At 39.1% G+C, this 12337-nt stretch overlaps 1 pseudogene; it reads right to left on the minus strand.

Moving 5' to 3' along the window:
- LOC146785769 (phospholipid scramblase 1-like) overlaps positions 1-12110 on the minus strand; it is a 234077-nt pseudogene extending 221967 nt beyond the window's left edge.
- Positions 12111-12337: the final 227 nt, after the last annotated feature.

Genomic DNA, 12337 nt, shown 5'->3' on the forward strand with positions numbered 1-12337 from the left:
AATATCTCGCGAACACGCATATTGAGAACGCAAACAAGCAAAAAATTTCGCGAAGCCGCGGAACGCAGATTTCGGGCAATTTCGCGTTCTCCGCGGAACGCGAAATTACCCAAATTCCGCAAATTCCGCGAACGGGACGGAATTTACCACCCAGGCCTACTTAAAAGGCAGGCTCTAAAAAAAATGCAAACTTAGTCCTCTATACATATACATAAATTTGAAGTAAATGTGCAGTTTAAGAATTCACAAATCATTGCAGGAGTACTTCTGGGAAGGTGTAGCTGTCGTTTTTGCAGGTTTGCTTTTGAAATTGTTTTGTACATTCCCGCTTGCATGACAGGAGCCAGTGAACAGCGAATAATCATTGAATAGAACTGCTTTAACAGGACCACTTGTGATTACTCCAGGTGCATTTCAAACCATTTTGTGTTGAAAGCCCATTGTGCCATCAGAAGTTGGCTAAGCACATATCAGCCATGATGCTGCCAGTGAAGCTCCCGTAGAATAGTCCAGGGCTAAGCCACGTCTCTTCTGAAAGTGAAGCTTGCACTCCGATGGCAGAGTAAGCAAGAACACATCTGAGCAAAGCCACGCCATGTGGATGTCTCAGGCAGCACATTAAATGAATCTTTTAATCATTGAGAAACCCCAATTGTGAGAATGATGCCCAGGCGTGGTTCCCATGCTCGTTGTGCCATAGGGGTTAAGCTGGTCTTCACTGACAAGGCTGAAACATGCTTGTGGTTCCTTGAAACTGCAGAAGGGCGTTGGCCTTGTTGTTCTGGAGGGACTGTCCCTATTGGGTAACATCAAGTCTGTTTGATACTGGAGTTGATCAATGTCTGTAGGTGCCAAGTTAGTAAAAGAAAGCAGTCTAGAATGCTTCCCAGAATAATGAGAGCGAGAAAATAATTCAAGTATTCTTGCCATCACTTTTTAATTGTTCTAAATGAAGCAGATGTACATTTAGACATGCGTAAGAGTGCTGCTGAAGTGCAACAGCATCTGCACTTTTTTTTCCTACACCCTTACCAAAGTTGGGGCTGCTTAATTTCAGGGCCCACTCTGAGAACGGAATTAAAGATGGCCCTCTCGGAGTACATTTCGAACTATCCGTGGGGGCAGGGGTACGTGACTGCCCAAGATTATTAAACAGGCACATACTCGCATGTTTGTGGGTGTTCAAAAGATGAGGCAGATACTCCATTGTGTAGCAACCACAATCCACACCCTGGTGCGAATTCGCTGACCTGTAATATTACACCACATTGGTAAAACATTTAGTATGAGCAATGCTGTTTAAAAATGCACATTTTTACTTTGTGAAAACAACACTCGAGTTTACACTAGCAATTTAAGGTATCTGTACGCCCACAGTTCCAGGTGCGAGATAACGTTTCAGAAAGGGGTCCAATAGCTTCCGGTGACAGTGCAAGGAGCATGCTCGGACATACAAACATATGCCCTTTGCATTAAAATACGTCACATCAGAAAAGTATAGGATGTGGATACTTGAGTCACAAATTGAAATTCGGGGGCTTATTCACAAGCACATTGCGCCGGCGGTGCGTCACAGGCAGCACAATGGGTTTCCCATATTTAAAAAGGCCATGCGGGACTTTCATGGCCTTGTAAATATGTTTCTCTCTCACGCATAACTCTCCGTGAAAGGGGCGTACTGCGGGTGTTGCTGTGGGTGTTCCCACGCAAAATCCATGGAAACTTGACGCATTCCCAGATTTAAAACATTTTGGAAACCTGGGAATGCATCAGAGTCCTAAGGGCAGTACATTCTACAGCACACATAGGAAAAGGAAAGGAAAGAGGAAATTCCCTTCCTGCGTAAAATCAATCATCCACCTCAGCGCAGGCACCCTTGCAAAACAACGCACGGGGTCTGCGTCGGCGCATGGCTGCTGTTTGTGCGCCGGTGGAGGGGAGAAGGCAGGAACGTGCCATATCTTGTAGATACGGTGCAATCCTGACCTTTTATTTTGATGCACGGCAGGGCAGCAGAAAGGGTTGCTGCACTCCAGTGCATAAACATGTCGTTGATGAGGCCTGAAGAGCTTAAGTGGAAAGAAAGAACGTGCGGGACACTGGGATTGGATTGGGAAGCAAAATCAATAATGAGAAATAATCAACTGTACCCTTAGATCTAATATTTCAAACCGTCATAATAGTAGAATAATTATAGGCCACAGGGAGGCGTACCCTATGCCCTTCCAGATTGTAAAGAGCACTGGTGAACTCCAGGGATAGTCAAAAGAATTTAAGGGAAATCAATCTTGAATGTTATTAGAGTGTCAGTTTGGCCACATGCAATGCAACTGAATATAAAAACACATCATAACTCATGCTATGGACATACAATACTCCTTATCCCATGATGTTAATGTGCATTTATTCATACAGACATCTAAAAAGAAAACTGGTCGGTCTCCACACCCACAGTGACCGAATCCCACCTCAACCGTATCCTTTCCTTATACCGCCCCATGTTTTCTGTTTAGGATACCATGCATGAAAAGGCAGCCAACTATTCCTTTGCTAGGGTCAACATTGTTTATTGCTTAGAAGCAGATACATTAAAAACATAATAAACCATTTCTTCAGAAACTAAAATGACTACATTAGTACAAAAAGGCACATACCTTCCAGCAGCTCAACCTGTTGATGAACTAATATCTGGTCTATCTGCAACAGAAAAAGACAAAGTCTTGGAAAAATGAAGAAAATTGATGTGACATTAAGCAAAAATGGAAGGGCTTGCTTAAATGAAATTGCGTGTTGACTGTCAGCGAGGAGTGAGAATTCAGTAAGGATCAAGTGGAAGAGTTGACCACATGGCCTGACGAGAAAGGTCACAAAAGTTGCTGTACAGATCAATTTACTACCTTAAAATGGATTACTGGTATACCAGTTGCAATGATAGCCCACACGTGGCCCTTGTACACCCCCGTCACACACACACTTCTATGATGCATAGAGCCACTGCTTGGGGCACTAGACCACAACCTGCATAGAAATCGAGTAAGGGCGGCAGAGGACTTTATATCTCACACCCTACCTTTACTCTGTCTGCCAAATTTAGAGTTCACTTCCTATTCTGCGTTGAAATGTATAGGCTTGTATAACCTACTGTCACAGCAGTTCATACGAAGCCATTTAAAAGTGTGGTGTGCATCTGTCATTGGTGATGGATGCTTATATATCCAAACTATTAAATGATTTTACTTTTCCAAAAGCAAACTCCCGAAACAGGAGTTTGTTTTTGGAAAAATGAAAACTATTGGCCCCCACATAATTAGAGTATCTTCCAAAGGTTTGGGGTTATTTGATTGTTTTTACTGTTCCTCATTCTGGCGCTAACAGCATATATATATTTTAAAAAAACAATCCGATTGTCCACTATAAGTAAGACGGATGGTCGAATGGTATAGCTTCCAGGACCCATTGCAAGTACGGCCTTGTCTAAAGGAGGTTTATGCTGAGTAAATTTTACTCAATTGAAATAAACCTGGCAGTCTGCCCTACTCACAATTGAGTGGGTGGACTAAGAGTTTGGCAGCCAGGGTACTTAGTTGTCGTTGGAATGGAGTACCCTGTTTCCCAAAGTCTAAATCAGACCCAAAGTCTTTTAAAACCGTTACATAACTATTTACATCAATTAATGACATTTATTTAAATTACATTAAAAAAATTCTACAGCAATTATCAACTCCTGAGATTACAAATAACCGAAAAACATCTGTACGTCGTCCCAATTGTGGATAGTGCACTTAATAAATAAGGGACTTAACCATTTGTCATGTAACAACAAGAACATGAAATACTCTAATAAAATATAGCAAAGATTGATCTTGACATTCAATTCATAAATACACATGTTCCTCCGTGGACTCTATTCTGGATGGATACATCCAGCAATGGCCAAATAGGATGGATATTAAGTTGCTTCTCGTGATTTAATTGCATAATTTAGGCTCAGCTAATTTTGTTAACTAAGAATAGGAAACTTTGTCAACCAATAAATGTAGAGTTAGACTAATAGATGGATGAGCCTGGAAATAGAGCTTCTCCATTGCTAATGACTAGGAAATAGCCAAGGACAAATACGTGTTGTCCATTAGTGTCAATGTGATATCAAACCTATTTAGGTTATTTGGTAATTCCTATAGCTGGGGACATTTTCTTTTAAGCAAACAAACAAACACATTTAGTGCTCCCACCTAATAGCATGTAAACAATGTGACAACATATTTTCTTATAGGGACAGCTGCAAGGAATACAAATGTTAATATGTTCATTTTTGCAAATCATATTCATCCAATTAAGCCTACCTACACTCTCATTGCTTGCATGATTGCACTTGCTGCAAGCTTTCAAACTTGGAACTTAAAACTGGGGAGTTTAATTGAGCTGCAACAACTTCAGAAGAGGTTCATAAACTTATCCACCACATTTTAAATCAAAGCAAAGAAGGACATGGTTGTAGCTTGTAGGACTGTTATTTTTCCAAGACATCCTTGATGAAAATACAATACCAAGGTATTTGTTGTAAGAAACATCCTCTGATTTTGCACCACAGAGCCAACAGGAAATCTGGATATACACTTGGAAGAAAAAACTATTGTTTTGGTCCTATCTGTGTCAAGGGGGTATGCACAATGCAGGCTCTGCCTTTACAGTAAGTATTTGTGAGCATCCAAAGTTAATTCTTTACTTAATACCCCTAGCACAGTCTGAAATCTGAAGGTGTGCAATGGGAGACAGACACAAAAGATGGATTACCCTTTGTTTGTAAGGTCTTCATTGACGATTGAAAGAAAGAAGGGATAAGCAGCATAACATTTCCTAATGTAAAAACGAGTAGTAGCATTAGCTATGTGAATCAGTATCAATGTCGCTTGATTAGAGGTAGGAAGTCTTTTAGGGCCTGGAAAACTATATAAATCCAATATATTTATGAAAATGGATGATATATTTTTGTATTCTTTACATGGCTAAGAGATCTGTTGAAGTCCAGATGGAAAAGTCACATGAATCATAGTCAATCTTTATTTGTAAAAGAATTCGCTCCAAGGTAAAAGTAGAAGAGTAATCTGTTCAGCGACCAACCATCACTGAGTCCAGCACCCAACTGACTTACTACACCTAAACCTATCCCAACAGATACCTCTTTTCTACTTTACAGTCATCCACCAACAGTCAAACACTATTCATTCCACTCCACCCAGTGAATTCCAAACTATCCCACACATCTCCCACTTTATACGTACACACCTATACACATGTAGAAGAAAAATATTAACAACTATCTTCAAACAAAATCATCTAAGTGTTTGGTTACCTTAAGCAGCCTAGATCTCTGTCTCAAAACAAAGTAATTCCAGCCTAGTTTCAGGATTCTTCACACGCCTTTTTCGGGGCTCTGTACTGGTTTCCTCCACACAATCACTGGTAGTGGTAACGCATGGCCAGTTAAAGTCATGCAATGGATCAACATTATCAGCAGCAGATCTGTTAACCAAAATATCTCAGCACTATTAATTTTATGTAACTCATGAAAAAACTGATTTCTTCATCTATACCTCTTTCAGTTAGCCTCATTCTTATTCCAGCACTTTGATACTTCCATAAATTTCACACATTCCCATCCTCCAATTTCATGATATACCTCATAACTGCCAGCACTCAGTGGGTTGGACCACCGAGCTCACTCTTTATCAATAAAACCAAGTTTTTTTCACTAATATACTGCTTAACAAAATCATCAGGCCACCTATAATTACTTTTCCTTTTATTACCATCAATATGGTCCCTCATACTTTGTTACACCTTCAATGTATTCTTCATTTCCCAATCCTTACACCTGTGCTTACCTTCCTTCAGTTTGTTGATTAACAACCAAGACACCCTGGTAGTGGTTTTCCATCATTTAATTCACATAGTGATTTGCCTGTGACTACATAAGGTATTATCCTGTAGGATAATAATGTAATCTGCAAATATTTCCTCCAATATAAGACTGGTTTATGTGCAAGCTGTTTAGACTCATTTACAACACTATTAAATAGCTCAACATGCCCATTGGTCTCGGGGTGATAAAATGTAAATCAGAAAGGTTTGGCACTGCAATTACTCAGGAAATTGAGATAATTAATATTGTGAATTGTACACTATTGAAATAATCTTGTTATGTATGTCTTCTCTGTAAAACAGCTTCTCTAAAAAGCATTACTGCTTTTGTGGTTATATTCCAGACAATCCACACATCAGACAAATCAGTGTAACAATCAATCAGCACTAGAGCATCTGCATCTTTTTTTTGGGAAGCATAAAAAAAGAAACTCATTACATCAATATCCCGCTTACACCAAGGATGATCTGGCCAATCCACAAACATACATTTTTGAGCATTCACTGATTTGTCAAAGTGACAGCACAGCTCTTATTTGCTTACTGATCTATTGATCATAATGTCAGCCTGGTAATAAAATTCCAACACCTCCACGAGCTGTGAATCAAGTGCTTATGCTCTGTTCTTTTAATATATTTCACCCCTACACACACACTTGGAGGGGCTCAACTGTCCATGTTAATGTCAACACTTGATGTTCAATTACCAAATAATTACTTTCCACAGGGACCTAGATCTGAAATATACAACCAATTCCTTTTCCTTGTCTCTGTGCATTAGTGCAGCACCTAGACCATAGCTACTCATATCTACGGCAATCATAAGTTCAGTATCCATTTTAATAGATTTTTAAAAGGGCACCTTTGCAAGCTCGCTTTTGAAAAACTCAAACCTTTTTTGGGGTCCTTGTGACCATATTCATGTTGCATTTTGTAGCAGTCTGCTTAATGCTTTAACTTTGGTTGCATAATTTTCAATAAACATTGGACAAGTCTCCATTAGTCCATGGAATAAACCAGTTTATCTTACGGCTGATTGGAAATCAATTTTACATGACCTTTCTTGGTCTGTACACCCTCTCCATATATCTTATGTCCCAAGCACTCCCCCCATTTCCACCATACCTGCATTTAGCATGTTTTACAAATAAACATATTCCAGGGCTGCCAAAACATTCCTATATTGGAATCATGCTTAATATTGTTCTTCAAAAAAATGTATATATCACCCAGGAAAACATTTGCTTTACTGAAACCTACAAATACTTTTGATGCACTGAATAATCCAAAAGGCATTCTCTCATATTGGAAGAGCCCCTCTGATGAAATGACCACTGTGCAAGATTAGAATTTTCATCCATTTACATTTGGAGGTAATTTTGGATTAGATGTATCGTTGACCACTATTTCCTAAAGATTTGAGAGAGGAGACAAGTCTATCTTGATAGTCTCGGTTAAGGTCCTTAAGTCAATGCATAATCACAATTTGCAAGAGCTTTTTAACAGAACTCATGACTGAATATAATCAATCAGATCTCTGTCGGCTTCACAACGGCCTTGTTTCTTAAGTCTTTAAGAATATCCTTTGTTTTGTCTAAATGGTTCAATAGCACATTCTAAGGTACTTTCACTCACCACATTCTCCTGAATATTCTTGTACTTGGTCTTCATTAAGACCTGATCACGTAACACCTGGTCATATGTGAAGTGCTCAAATTCAGTGTGACCACCAAAGCCCTAGAGTGGGTACATATTGGTCTATAGTTTCCCCCTCTTTTTGTGCTCTTGTGTGAAGTTTGTACCTCCCCAACATCATATTGATTTTTCACCCATATCTCTCATGCATCTTTTTCAGGACAACTTGATATACATATAGATTATCTGAATTTTCAACATAAGGGCAACATTTCTGTGGGACAATTGGCCATAAACAATGCTTTAACAAATAAAGTGGTCTTAGTGAATTGCAATCTACTTCCTCTAATCCCTATCCATAACCTTAGAACAAGTCTAACCACAGTTTCTACTGTTTTGGAGGTTTCCCTGGTTCTGCAATAAATGGAAGCAGTTTTTGAAAAGCAGAAATACAGTCACAACAAATATAAAACAAATGGTGTTGTCTTTGCTGTCTGCAAAATTTCACAACAAACGAACAAAAATGGAGTATTCACCATCGTCCTAATTTGTTCCATAAAATAGGTTAGCCAGGCATCTGGAATAAGTTATTATCATATAAGAGTGCTTACTGCACATATCTCTACTGTTTAATTAACAATGAATACTACAATATTATGTTTAAATATTATTCACACCTCTACCTTAACACAAAAATATGGAACTGTACAAGCATGGATATATGCTATTTTTTCAGTTTTATATAGCACAAACTGGACCCGAACGTATCAGAGTATTAAGTGATTTGACCCGAATCACAGGATGAGCCTCCCGCCAGACTTAAACTTGGTTCCCCAGCTTCAAGGTCAGATGCTCTAGCCATTCACTCAGCAGTGGCACCCCCTGCCCTACAAATTCCAAATACAATTTGGAATCCACAGGTATGGGTTTTCTAAGTCCCAGAAGGGTTGAAGGTGCTGCCCATGTACAGACTAGGCCGAAAGATTATAGAGGATGGATTGGGGCACGATTGATAGTTTGTTTCAGGCAAACATTGCCTGTGTTTCATTAGGTTAACTTGTGCATTGTGCATGTACAGGCTGGCCTGTGAAACAACTTCAGTGGAAGATTCCCAATAGCCCAAAAGACTTAAGAACCACGAGACTCTCACTGAGGGGGCATGAGAGGACATTGAGCAAGGGACACCTTGATGATCATCCTTTGCAAAAGGGAAAAACCTCATCTATCTTGTTGGAGCAGGATTCTCTTACAGATTGGAGAGGTGCATATCCACTTTTTATATAGGACTTGCCATAACTTCAGAAAGGACAAGGCAAAAGTGGATATCAACATATCCCATAAGGGGCTTTGAGACTAAATGGCAAGAACATCTACTTGTCCCTTTGACAAACAATAGTTCTTTCCATGTACTTGCCTCATAGGAACACATCAATGCACTTCTACAAACCTAACATATATTTCTACAAATCGGAATTATTAACTTTTGAGGAAAATAAGAAGGGTCAAAACTTGCAGATCCATCTTGATGTGAAGCATAGGAGAGTTTCCCTGGTCTTGGTATCATTGGCCCAATGTAAACCGCTCAGACTTCCCAGATACCACCTAGAAATTATCATGCCGGTGTATCGTTCTTGATCCTACAGTACACAACTACAGTATATTTACAAATCTTTAGAACACAGTCATCTACCAGATGAAAGAGTAATAATAACAATAATATTAATAATGTTCATTAGCTCCTACAAATATTAGAAAAATGAACTCAATCTTCAAAATAAGCTTACTGAAGAGATGGTGTAAATTTCATAATGTAGACAAATTAACACAAAGACACATCCTGCTATCCTAACAAGCTTTGCTGTAGAACAAAAATGAAAGATCAAAGGAAAAGCCCTACCACAGCTCCACTAGTGTGACAGGTGTCTCCCAAATGGGAACGTCAGTGGTCATGTGAGTTGCAGGACCTTATTACCAACCTTTGGGCTTTTTGCTGAGGCATGAGTGGAAATATTTAGCTTGCTTCTGAAGTGCCACTTCATCTAGATGGGATATCCAGAGAAGAGAAAACACTGGGCAGCCTGAAGAACAAGCATTTGTAATGCAATAGGTCTCACCTTTAGGTCCTTATATGTATTTAGCTATGCAGCACATTAGCCTGGGTGCTGAAACATCTACTGTTTTTTAACATGGAGGGAAAGTAAGCACCAAACTGCATGACACACCAGGTATGGGAACACATGGAGAGAAATGTTGCCTTTCAGCAGGAAATGGTATAGTCTAAAGCTCTGTTTTTAATATAAAATCAGGGCCTTTGGTGGTCATATCACTGAAAATACAAGATTTGAAAACAAATATTATTGTCTACGGGTGCTCGTGGGAGACAATTTCTATGGAGTGGAATCTAGAGGATGCTAAAGTGATTCTAGTATTTTACCGACCTCTGCTGGTAGTTTTCTATCAAGAAAGTTAAATTGAGGCAGTTGCTAGAAAAATTAAAAATAGAAAGTCTCTCAGCAGAGAGTAATTCTGGTATTTTACTGACCTCTACTGGTCGTTTTCAATCAAGACAGTTAAATAAAGGCAGTTAAAAAGAAAAAAAAGTCCCTAAGCAGAAGCAGACAAGTCCTAGGGCTGATCTCCAGAGCCCACAAAGTATATACACAAAAAAGTATATACACAAATAAGAATATACTAAAGTATATACAAGAGGTCTTAAATGCTCGACCTAAAAATGTAACAGTTGGTTTCACACTCTGGAAGACTTTGGCAAGCTTGAGGGCCATTCGGTTTGGATGAAATCCCAGACTTCCCTACAACAGTCCTGACTTTTAATCCTCGAGTATCTTTTTGGAGACATTTGTTTTTTTAGCTGCTGCCACCTCTGCCACAATACACTTGACTTCAACTAAAGTGCTGTCACAGGGTTCTGAAATGAAAATTGAGGATTAATAACAGGGATAAAATACAGTGCATCTGAGAGGATGAGACGTGAATGCTCAGCATTAAACACTTGGTGGAAAAGAAGGATAATGCAGTCCATGCGGATAGGTAACCGCAAGTGAGCACAACCCGGTGATAAGGCCATACATCAACATATTGTGTGCCAGCTGCTCACAGATTTATCGAATGGCTTCAAGAAGCAAGATCCAGTCTCCCCTACGAAGCTGCTGAGTATATATTAGTTGGGAATGGAAAAGTCCATTCACAGAAGAAAAATAAATATTTCTTCTCCTAATCCTCCCAGATTGAAGACTTAAAAAACGATGTCTAAGGAAAGATATGGAACCCATTAGAAAACCGCTACTAGAATTTAAACTAGAAGTGTCTAGTAATTTCTGAATGTATGTGCAATTCAAAGCTTAAGTACAAATCACCTTAATGTAGCTTTTAGAAGTGATATAGTATTTAAGTTGAAGCAGTATTTCACTAAAAAGTGCCCCGATTGCTTATCATGCATTTTAGTGGGACCGGATGCACTGTAGGCTACATTAAGAGAGGTTTTAGGAATGGTAAATAAACATATTGACCATTTCTGCTAACTTCTTTACTCTTTTCTATCCCTTCACCAAGGGAGGAACTATTTCATTTGTAGAAATTAAATACAATACCGACACCTTGATTACCTGAGAAAGAACAGTTATATCAAAGTGTGTAATTTGAAAGCATTCTTTGGTGAATTTACTTTAATTAAAAACGCTAATATGAAATGAAAGGAAGTTAGATTTGAACATAATGTATGATGAAAAGGGAATACAAAGCAAGCTCTAACTATTTTGGTAACATTCATTCAAGCAATCTTAAAGAAAAATAGTACACAACAATTTGTTAGAAATGTCTGAAATATCTCCACACTGACCAAACCCTGTTAAATGGCATGTTATCCACTGTGTAGGCCCTCAGGGTACCTCCCCAAGTCCAACATCCAAGGTAAATATACCAGGCGAGTAAGAAATGTGTTTGGCTTTTATTATTGCTGGCCAACATGGGACCCAGGTGTGTTTGGGGCCAATGCGGACCTCAATTCTGAGAAGAAAAAAAGGGCATTAAAGGCAGAAACAACCATCTAGTCCCTTAAAAGTACCCCATCACCTGCCAAAGTAGTAAGCTTAACAGTTGAAAAAGAATCCCTGTTTCATTGGTGTTTTCCCCAAAAACTAAAGAGTACCTGAGACAGGTATTCCAATCCAGGTGCGCAATTCTGGGGCACAACAGGTGTCGGCATCCACATATTTCCATCCAAGCCAGGCTGAGCTGCAACTGGAGGAACCCCTGGATGACCTTGGAAGCCATAGCCAGGCTGACCTGGAGGACCTGAAATACAATAAACAAAAGTCGTTTGAGAATGTTTATGTTCACAAAATGCTCACTGGGTATCAAAACTCCACAGGGGACCGATAGTTTGTTGATGAAAAAGGAAAATGGACTTTGAAACATTATTTGAATACCCATCTCCTTTCATCAGATTATATTCAACATATCCTGGGCATTTTTTTGTAAATACAGTATATTTGTACACACATTTCAGCCCGGTCTTCTGGTTTCACTGTGTACATGTTCCTAATAGGAGCGTTGCAAACTCAGGGGGTGTACCTTTTATTCCCTTGTAGCTCCAAATAATTTTTGGCAAATCTATGAAGGTTCTTAGCAACTGGTATTTTACCAAAAGATCAAATGTTATTCTGGGACACCAAGTCTATTTTCCAAATTGCATTCTTTCAGGAATACTGAAAATCAGGAAATCTTAAATCACTACTATTTGAGAAATTTGGAATGAACTAAT

The sequence above is a fragment of the Triturus cristatus genome, chromosome 11, assembly GCF_964204655.1.
Source record: "Triturus cristatus chromosome 11, aTriCri1.1, whole genome shotgun sequence".
In the NCBI taxonomy this organism is placed as follows: Eukaryota; Metazoa; Chordata; class Amphibia; order Caudata; family Salamandridae; genus Triturus; species Triturus cristatus.